The sequence below is a fragment of the Macrobrachium nipponense genome, chromosome 7 (genome assembly GCF_015104395.2).
Source record: "Macrobrachium nipponense isolate FS-2020 chromosome 7, ASM1510439v2, whole genome shotgun sequence".
In the NCBI taxonomy this organism is placed as follows: Eukaryota; Metazoa; Arthropoda; class Malacostraca; order Decapoda; family Palaemonidae; genus Macrobrachium; species Macrobrachium nipponense.
Window position 1 is genome coordinate 80,490,583 of NC_061109.1, and position 10,976 is coordinate 80,501,558.

General features: G+C 31.7%; 1 protein-coding gene and 1 long non-coding RNA gene across 2 annotated transcripts in view; one reads left to right on the top strand and one right to left on the bottom strand.

Moving 5' to 3' along the window:
- LOC135217234 (bumetanide-sensitive sodium-(potassium)-chloride cotransporter-like) overlaps positions 1-10,976 on the top strand; it is a 102,909-nt gene that overhangs the window by 73,459 nt on the left and 18,474 nt on the right. The window lies entirely within an intron of this gene.
- LOC135217238 (uncharacterized) lies at positions 3,740-9,957 on the bottom strand. The gene is made up of 3 exons (XR_010315088.1): positions 9,899-9,957; positions 9,129-9,240; positions 3,740-3,775 (listed from the first exon to the last, which is right to left on the bottom strand). It is a non-coding gene; the product is annotated as an uncharacterized LOC135217238 (long non-coding RNA).

Sequence of the window (10,976 nt, forward strand, 5' to 3'; positions counted from 1 at the left end):
TATATCTATCTCTATATATATATAATCTATATATATAATAGTATCTATATATATTCTAACTCATATATAAAATATATCTCTATATATCTATATATCTAAAATATCTATCTATATATATATCTATATATATTATCTTATATATATATTATATATAATATATATATCTTAATATATACATATATTATATATTATTATTATATATAATCTATATATCTATATATATATATATCTATCTCTATAATCATACAATATAGTATATAATATATAAATATATATATCTATATATATATATATCTATCTATCTATCACATATATTATATATATATAATATTATCTTATAGCCTCTATATATATCTATATATATATACATATTACAATATATATATCTATATATATATATATATATTATAATATATATATATCTATATATATATATATCTATATATATAATATATATATATATAATAAATATATATCTATCTATTATATTATCTAGTTTAATAATTATATATATATATAGATATATATATATATCTATATCTAAATAACCTATATATTATATTATATATATATATATCTTATGTCTATATAGATCTAAAGTAATATCTCTATCTAATATCTATATCGATATATATATTAATCTATATATATATATCTCTATTATCTAATATATATCTATAGATATATATATATACATATCTTTTATATCTATCTATATATACTATATACATATAATCATATCATATATCTATATATATAATATATATATCTATTATAATCTCTATATATATATACATATGTATATATCTAATCTTATAATACTCTTACTTGTAAATAAAAAATATAAATATGTATATATCATTATCTATAATATATATATACATATGTATAGTTAATATATATCTGTCTAATAATATATACTACATATATATCTACTATATCATATATATATTATTATATATATTACATCATATATATATATATATATATATTATATATTTCATATATATTACTATATATATATATAACACACACACACACATATATATATATCTTATTATATTATATATATAGTTATATATATATATATATATATTATCTATATATGTCCTACAATATAAATATATAGTATATATATATATATATATTATATATATAGATCATATCGATATCTATATATCTATATATATCTATATATCGATATATAGATATCTATCTATTATATAAGATATATAGCTATATATATCTATATATTTATATATCTATATATATATATATACTATATGATAATACTATATAGATATATAGATATATATAAGGATATAATCTATAGTATTTATATATATATATATATATATATATATATATATATATATATATATCGATATATTTATATATATATAATATATATATATATATATATATTACAATATATATATATATATATATATATATATATATAAGTCCATATAATTATAATATATATATATATTATATATATATATATATATATATATATGCACACATACAACCTATATATAAATATATATCTAATATATCTATATATATATATTATATATATATATATATATAGACTATATATATATATATCTATATATATCTATCTATATATATACATATAATATATATATTATATATATATATATATATATATATATATCTATATATAGTAATCTATATATATAATCTATATTATGTATTTATATATATAATCTATATCTAGTATACTATATATTTATATATATATATATATATATATATAATATATATATATCTATATATATACATATCTATATATATATATATATATATGTATTATATATAATATATATCTAGTATATATATATAGTTATCTATATATATTAATATATATATATATATATAACTATATATATCTATATATATATATATATCTATATAATCTATATATAATATATATCTATAGATCTATTATATATTATATATTAATTTCTATCTATATCTATATATACTAATATACATATATATCTATATATATATCTATATATATAATATATATATCTATATTATAGTATATTTATATAAATATGTATATATCTATATATATAATTTATTACTATTACATATGTATCCTCCTATATATATAAGATTATATAATAATGTATATTATATATATATATCTATATATATACTATATATAATATATATATATATATATACATATTCTTATATATATAATATGTATATATATAACTACATACATAGTATATATATCTATATATATATATCATATATATATTATATATATATAGTATATATATATATAATTATAGAATATAAACACACACACAAACACATATATATATATCGATATATATATATATATATATGATATTCATTATTATAATATATCTCTATATGTCTACATATATATCTATATATATATCTCTATATCTATATATCTATATTATCTATATATCCTATATATAATGTATATCTATAATATATCGATAATATATCTATATATATCTATATATTTATATATATATATATCTATATATATAAATATCTATATATATATATAGATATATATATGAATATCTATATATTTATATATATATAATATATATATAGATATATTATATCTATTATATTTATATATATTTATATAGATATATTATATAATGATATATATATATATATATATATATATATATATATATATATATATTATACACACATATATATATATATATATATATATATATATATATAGAATATATTATATATCCATATATAGATCTATATAATATATATATATATATATATATATATATATATATATGGCACACGATACATACATACATACATATATATATACTGTTATAATATATATATATTAATATATATATATCTATATATATATATATATTAATATATCTATATATAGATATATGTGTATTTATTATATTGTCTTCTTAACTTCTTCATTTACTTACGTCATATATATATATTTATATATATATATATCGTATATATAATCTATATATAGTATCTATTCAAGATCATATTATCTATAATATATATATAATATATATTATATATATATTTGATAGCTTCTTCATTTTTTAGCTAAGTAAAATTTCTACAAGGCAGTCATTACTATCATGATGCAACCCAATTAGATTACAAAAACGAGAGTAGCCACGGACAGGGTCCATTAGTTTGGCTCCGTATCCCTTGAGAAAGGAATATGCCGGGGTAAAGTTTATCCTTGTCCAAGCCTGGAGGCACACGAGGCTCCCACAAGAGATGCAATAGCTGAAGAATAGGTGGCGTCAAAAATCAGCGTAGATCAAGGGCCCCATGCTGCCACGCTCCTACTTTTTGGGATTCAGAAAATGTTTTTAAAAGTTACTTGGAATCGCTTAGATTATTTATTTTTAAACATATTTTGCAACATTTAACGATAACAACACTTTTTCTGACCATTGGATCATTTAAATACCATAGCATGCAGGTATTCCAGCCTAGGGGGGGGGAAAAAAAGGAGGGAGGAGGAAGATCGTGAAACCCACTACATATTAGCTTCGCTATTAGCAAGGAACTGTGCTGCTCACCTGAGACACTGTTTTGGCGACCATAGTCGCAAGGTTCTCTCTCATCACCTGGTTCTCCTACTTTGCAAGGACGCATTGTGACACTGGTTTTCCTGACAAGTTGAACTCATCCTCCTTGTTTTCGTTTAATAAGTTTTCATACACGGTGACATTGCCTGAAATGTGAGAGGAGTCAGCTTATTTCTGAAGCAAACTGCTGAATGCAATTATCACCCCACCGAAGAAGCATTGGACCAGTCCCCAGCATTCTGTTGTTCAAAAAACCCCTCTTTTCTGAAAATCAAGTTACAAACTGATAACAATACCTTAACGTTTTTCAAATAGATATTAAAAGCATCCATATTCTCAAGCTCAAAGTGTAATCCACTGCAAGCCTGAATGTTTGAAAGTACCAATTCGCATTCAAAAGAACCTTATTGTCCACTTTTTTGGCACCTTTTCCATAAATATACATTGTTGCAAATGATTGAAGGGAAAAAAAAAAAAACTTTAACTTCAAATGCTAGTTTCTTTCTGAAGTAACATTACTGTAACCCGCTGTATCGCGTTCTCTGACTCGAGAACTCACCTATTCATTAGTTCTCTATAGAATATATATACCTAGGCACTATTCGGGGATAATTTCGCCTATTCCGTATTTTTCACTGATAACTTCCACTAATTATTGTATTCTCATCTTTTCATGACAAATGCACTTTTATTGATAAATACCCAAGTAGTAGTATACAAATTTTTTGGGAGTTTTTTGTGTTTGAATGATCAAATCAGCGTTTTAAGTATGCATGGATTTGCAAGGGTTTCTTGTATGTATCACACTGGATGGTTACCTGTATACTTTCCCAATAAACTAACCCCATAACTCAACAACCACGAATTCTCATAGCCTAAGTTTTTAAAAAAACACTCATTCTCATAATGACTGTACGTATTCATAATGGATACTGGTAGCTGCTCATCATATCTGTACATGGATATCATGGGCCTGAGTATTAAATTATGTTAAATTAATATTAATAATAATAATAATATAATAAAAATATAGATAATAATAATAATATAAGTCTCAATCACCAAGCACCCAAATGGATGAACACAGCATAACATCCTTATACAAAAGACAAGAGTAAGGGAAATATAGGCCTAACTACAGGCCTATCACCTGCTACCCATAATGTGGAATTTACTAACAGTATCATCGTGAAAGGCTCTACAACTCCTAGAGGAGACAACACCATCCCCCACCAACAGAAGGCTACCCACCCCCCCCCCCCCAGAAGGGAGTGTAGGTGCACAAAGACAGCTCTGATGACAAAATGGTAAGATAACAGTAGGAGAAGGAAAACCCAACCTAAACATGGCATGGCATAGAACTATACGAAAGCCTTCGACATATACCCACCAGGCTAATAGAATGCCTGAAACTATATGGGGCAGCGAAAATACCATCAGCTTCCTCAAAAATGAACAATAGCGCAACTGGAATACAATACTTTACAACTCTGGAATCAGACTACGAGGTTAATATCAGAGAGGGATCTCCAGGCGACTCACTGTCCCATACTCTTCGTAGTAGCCATGATCCCTGACAAAATACTACATAAGATGGATTCCGGGTACCAACTCAAAAAAAGGCAACAGAATCAACCAGCTGATGTTCATGGACGACATCAAGCTGTATGGTAAGAGCATCAAGGAAATGATACCCTAATCCAGACGTAAGGATTGTATCTGGGGACATCAGGATGAGTTTGGAATAGAAAAATGCGCCTTAGTCACATACAAAAGGCAAAGTAACGAGACTGAGGGAAATAAAGCTCCCAGATGGGAGCAGCACACATCAAACACTAGTTGAGACAGAATACAATACCTGGAATAATGGAAGGAGAATTATAAAACACCAAGAGAATGAGGCACGATTAAAAGAATATATGCAGAGACCAAGGCGATACTCAAAGTCCTCTTCTCACCGCCGGAAATATGATAAAAGCCTAAACACTGGGCAGTGCCAGTAATCGATACAGCGCAGGAATAGTGGATGACAAAGGCAGAACTCCGCAGCATAGATCCAAAACCAGGAAACTATGACAATACACAAGCACTACACCAGAGCAAATACGGACAGACTATACATAACACGAAAGGAGGCGTAGAGTGACTACTAAGTATAGAGACTGCGTCAAATGACAACAGAGCACTGGGGCAATATCTGACAACCATTGCAAGACGAGGGCTAAAGTGCATGGGAAAGAGACTAATAAAAGCAGACGAAGACCCAAAATATACAGAGACAGAGAATACAGAAAGAACAGAGACTGGCACAACAAACCAATCACGCCACTCATGAGACAGACGAAGAACTAGCCATCGATGACAATTGGGCAATGTCTACAGAGGGGCAGCTAAAGAGGAAACTGAAAGATGATAACAGCGGCACTAGATCAGCCCTAAGAACCAGATATGTTCAATTACATAGACGGAAATAACATCTCTTCCCATATGTAGGAAGTGGCAATACGAAAAAGTGATACCATAAACCTACATAGCCAAGTGAAGGCCGGCACTTGCACAGAACCAGTACAAAAGAGGCATGATTTCATAGCAAAAGCCCTCCACTGGAGCCTGGTGCAAAACATCAGCTACCTTGCATTAATAAGTGGTACGAGTAAAACCAACCTGAAGGAGTGATAAAAAACGTCAGGCAAAGATCCTCTGGGACTATGGTATCAGAACGGATAGGGTGATACGCAACAGGACCAACGTGACTTTGATTGACAGGTCCAAGAAGAAAGTATCACTCATTGATTCGCAATACCATGACACGCAGGTTGAAAGAGAAAGAGAGGGAAAAATTGGATAAGTACAAGATCTGACAAATAGAAATAAGAAGGATATGGGATGTGCAGTGGGAATCATACCCATAATCATAGGATCACTGCCACGATCCCAAGATCCCTGAAAAGGAATTCTAGAAAACTAGAGGCTGAAGTAGCTCCATGAACTCATGCGAAGAGTGTGATCCTGAAACGTCACACATAGTAGAAGAGTGATGCCTCTAAGGAGGCAGGATGCAACCCGTATCCCCACACTATAATAACCACCATCGAATTGGAGGACTGTGATAGAGCCAAAGAAAAAAAAATAAAAATATAATAATTCTCAATCCCAAGCACTTCCAAATGGATGACCGCAGAAGAAATCCTTAGTACAAAAAGACAAGGTAAGGGAAATATAGCCAGTAACCAGCCTATCACCTCCTACCAGTAATGTGAAGTTCTAACAGGTATCATCAGTGAAAGCTATACAACTACCTAGAGGGAGACAACACCATCCCCCACCAACAAAAGGCTGCAGAAGGAAGTGTAGGGCACAAAGCCAGCTCCTGATAGACAAATGGTAATGAAGAACAGTAGGAGAAGAAAACCACCTAAACATGGAATGGAGAGACTATAAAAACTTCGACATGATACCACACCATGCTAATAGAAATCCCTGAAAATATATGGGGCAGAGGAAATGCCATCAGCTTCCTCAAAATCAATGCGCAACTGGAATACAATACTTACAAGCTCTATAATAAGACTAGCAGAGGTTAATATTCAGGAAGGGATCTTCCAGGGCGCTCACTGTCCCCCACTACCTTCGTATACAGCTTCCCATGACAAAATTACTACAGAAATGGATGCCGGGTACCAACTCAAGAAAAGAGGCAACAAAATCACCATCCTGATTTTCATGCGACATCAAGCTGTTATGGTAGAGCTCAGGAAATAGATACCCATCCAACTGTAAGGATTGTATCTGTGGACATCAGGTGGAAGTTGGAATAGAAAATGCCCTTAGTCAACATACAAAAAGGCAAAGTAACGAGACTGAAGGATAGAAGCTACAGATGGGAGCAACATCAAACACATAGAATGAACAGGATACAAATACCTGGGAATAATGGAAGGGAGATCTAAACACAAGATATGAAGGACCGATCAGGAAAGAATATATCAGAGACTCCAAGCGAATACTCAAGTCCAAACTCAACGCCGAAATATGATAAAAGCCATAAACACATGGCAGTGCCAGTAACAGTACGCGCAGAATAGTGGAAGGACGAAGCAGAACTCGCAGCATAGATCAGAAACCAGGAAACAATGACAATACACAAAGCACTACATCCAAGAGCGAAATACGGACAGACTTACATAACACGACACGGACTGAGTGATAGGGCTACCAAGTATAGAGGACTGCGTCAACATCGAAAACAGAGCACGGGGCAATATCTGAACACCAGTGAAGAACGAGTGCTAAGAGTGCATGGAAGAAGGACTAATAAAAGTAGACGAGAACCCAGAAATATCAGCGACAGGAGAAAGACAGAAGAACAGAGGACTGGCAAAAACAAACCCAATGCACGGACAATACTGAGACAGACTAAAGAACTAGCCAGCGATGACATTGGCAATGCTACAGAGGGGAGCTAGCTATAGAAGGAAACTGAAGGAATGATAACAGCGGCACAAGATCAGGCCCTAAGAACCAGATATGTTCAAAGTATGATAGACGGAAATAACATCTCTCCCATATGTAGGAAGTTGCAATACAAAAAATGAAACCATCAAACCACATAGCAAGTGAATGCCCGGCACTTGCACAGAACCAGTACAAAAAAGAGGCATGATTCAGTGGCAAAAGCCCTGTGCAAGAACATCAGCTACCTTGCAGTAATAAGTGGTACGAGCACCAACCTGAGGGAGTGATAGAAAACGATCAGGCAAAGATCCTCTGTACTATGGTATCAGAACGGATAGGGTGATACGTGCAAACAGACCAGACGTGACGTTGATTGACAAAGTCAAGAAGAAAAGTATCACTCATTGATGTCGCAATACCATGGGACACCAAGAGTTGAAGAGAAAGAGAGGGAAAAAATGGATAAGTATCAAGATCTGAAAATAGAAATAAGGAGGATATGGGATATGCCGAGTGGAAAATCGTACCCATAATCATAGGAGCACTAGGCACGATCCCCAAGTATCCCTGAAAGGAATCTAGAAAAACTAGAGGCTGAAGTAGCTCCAGGACTCATGCAGAAGAGTGTGATCCTAGAAACGGCACACATAGTAAGAAAAGTGATGGACTCCTAAGGAGGCAGGATGCAACCCGGAACCCCACACTATAAATACCACCCAGTCGAATGGCGGACTGTGACTGATAGAGCAAAAAAAAAAAAAAAAAAAAAAAAAAAAAAAAAATAATAATAATAATATAAAATAATATAATTAGTTCAGCAAAGACCCTTGTTGAGAAAAAAGCAATTCTTTCTTGTACTGTACTTAGGTACTAAATGGTAATGAATAATAACCTAGCACAGTCATTTGAAGGTTACAATGATGCAATGCAAATTTTATTGCACAATTATTCATGAGCATGTAAGAGGTCGAATGCACTGCCCAACATGAATCTTAAATCACCAGAATTCAAACGTGGCAATAACAGGTAGAAGGAAGCACCCACCTGAAGCATCACGAAGAGTGGCTGCCCCCAAGAAAATTGGGTAAATGATGTACGTGATAAATGTAGTAAAGATGGCACCCAAGGTTCCCTTTGGGATAGCCACAGCAGGATCCTGAGGAACAAAAATGAAACGATAAATGTTCCATGATAAAATACACGAGAAATATTTAATCCATTCTGCGATTATACTCCAATAGACCCCACTCTTCTTATGGACATTCAACTTACATTCATTTACAACCAAATGCAATCACAAATTAAAATTGTGTTCGGAGCATTCCTCTTTGCCACCCATTAAGTTAAAATTTTGTTTTGAGCCCCTATTCTGTAAATACAGTAGTGTATGTACAATGTATTGTGTTTTAGTCTGAAAAAATGTACAGTACTATATTGATTTTATCTCATACTGTACTTATAGAGGCATGAGGCATGACAAGTTCAGTAACCAACTTACAAACAATTCAACATAACTCGTTCGTAAGTAGGGTAGTGTCTGGATGAATACAAAGAAGAGAGTGGCAAAACAACTCTTAACATGATGAGGCCATACTTTAGCACACAAAATTCATGAGTTAAATGGCCTAAAAGTGTATTGACCTGACAGTTACAGGAAATATTGAACTTTTTCACAAGTGATAACAATTAAACATTTCTCCTGAAACAAAATCCCACATCACCATTCAAACACATAAAAAAAACTGCACCTTAACTCAATTTATAAAACCTGGTTTGCAAATTTTGTTTCTTTGACAAATACAGGTTCACCGTACCTTCAGATCGCCAGAGAGGTTAGCACAGCAACAATTTCCAGTTACAGCAGGGAAGAAGACACCAAACACTGAAAATGTTTTGATTGCTGCCTTCAAATCTACGATAGTCACTATCACCGTTTTCCTTGATGACTTCAAACTGCAATGGAAAAATTAAGAACTTTGTTTTAATGGAGAAACAAGCATAATCCTTAAGGAGAAGGCAGGGCCACTTACAATGTGCCTTGCAAGGAATGCCACAGACAAAATTACAATATTCTTTGCAGCAAGCCTTCAGCCCAAAGTTGCAATGCCTCCCCCTTTTGGATTTTCTTTTGCTACCTCTGATCCCTATCACTCCAAATTCTTTGTCAAGGAAACTGCTGACTAATATACTGATTAACTAAGAACCAGCGCCTTCAATTCATACAAAAACAACTTTTACCATCATCAAACTTGTGCAACCACCCATAAATGATTTCAATATGAATGTAAAAGCTTTATTTCTCAGAACAAACAATGACTACACAAACATTTCACAAATATTACAATCTCAATCAATCAAGAAATGGCATACTAGTAACGTGCATTTTCTGCTCTGCTGTTCCAACCCCTAGGCCCACAAAAATCCAACTTTGAAACTTACGATTAAAGCCTAAAAATCCCTGAGCTTCTTCTTCTGTGGAAGTTGACCGATGAACGCCCCAACAATGAAGTCTATCTGCGAACCGATCAGCAGAAACAGGAGACCCATTTGGACCTGTGGAGAGTCAATTATAAACTTTACGAATCAATTCCAAGCCTAAATAATCTTTGACCGTTTAGAATACAGAGAATACAGAGTGGTGGGGAGACGGGGAGGGGACAGGTGTGAGACATTCTAAACCTTTCTTAAGATTGTTGTGTCCTCACCTAACATGACCTTACCTTCCTAACCTACTTAGGGTGCTGTGCCCTGACCCAGGCCAAGAAAAACACTGAATATCCCTGTCTCCCTGCTTTGCACTACCCTACTAAAAATCTTTATCCCACAAACTTTAAACCAAGGACAAATGTACTTCCTGCTAAGCAACATTCAAAGAACAAAACATTGCACAAT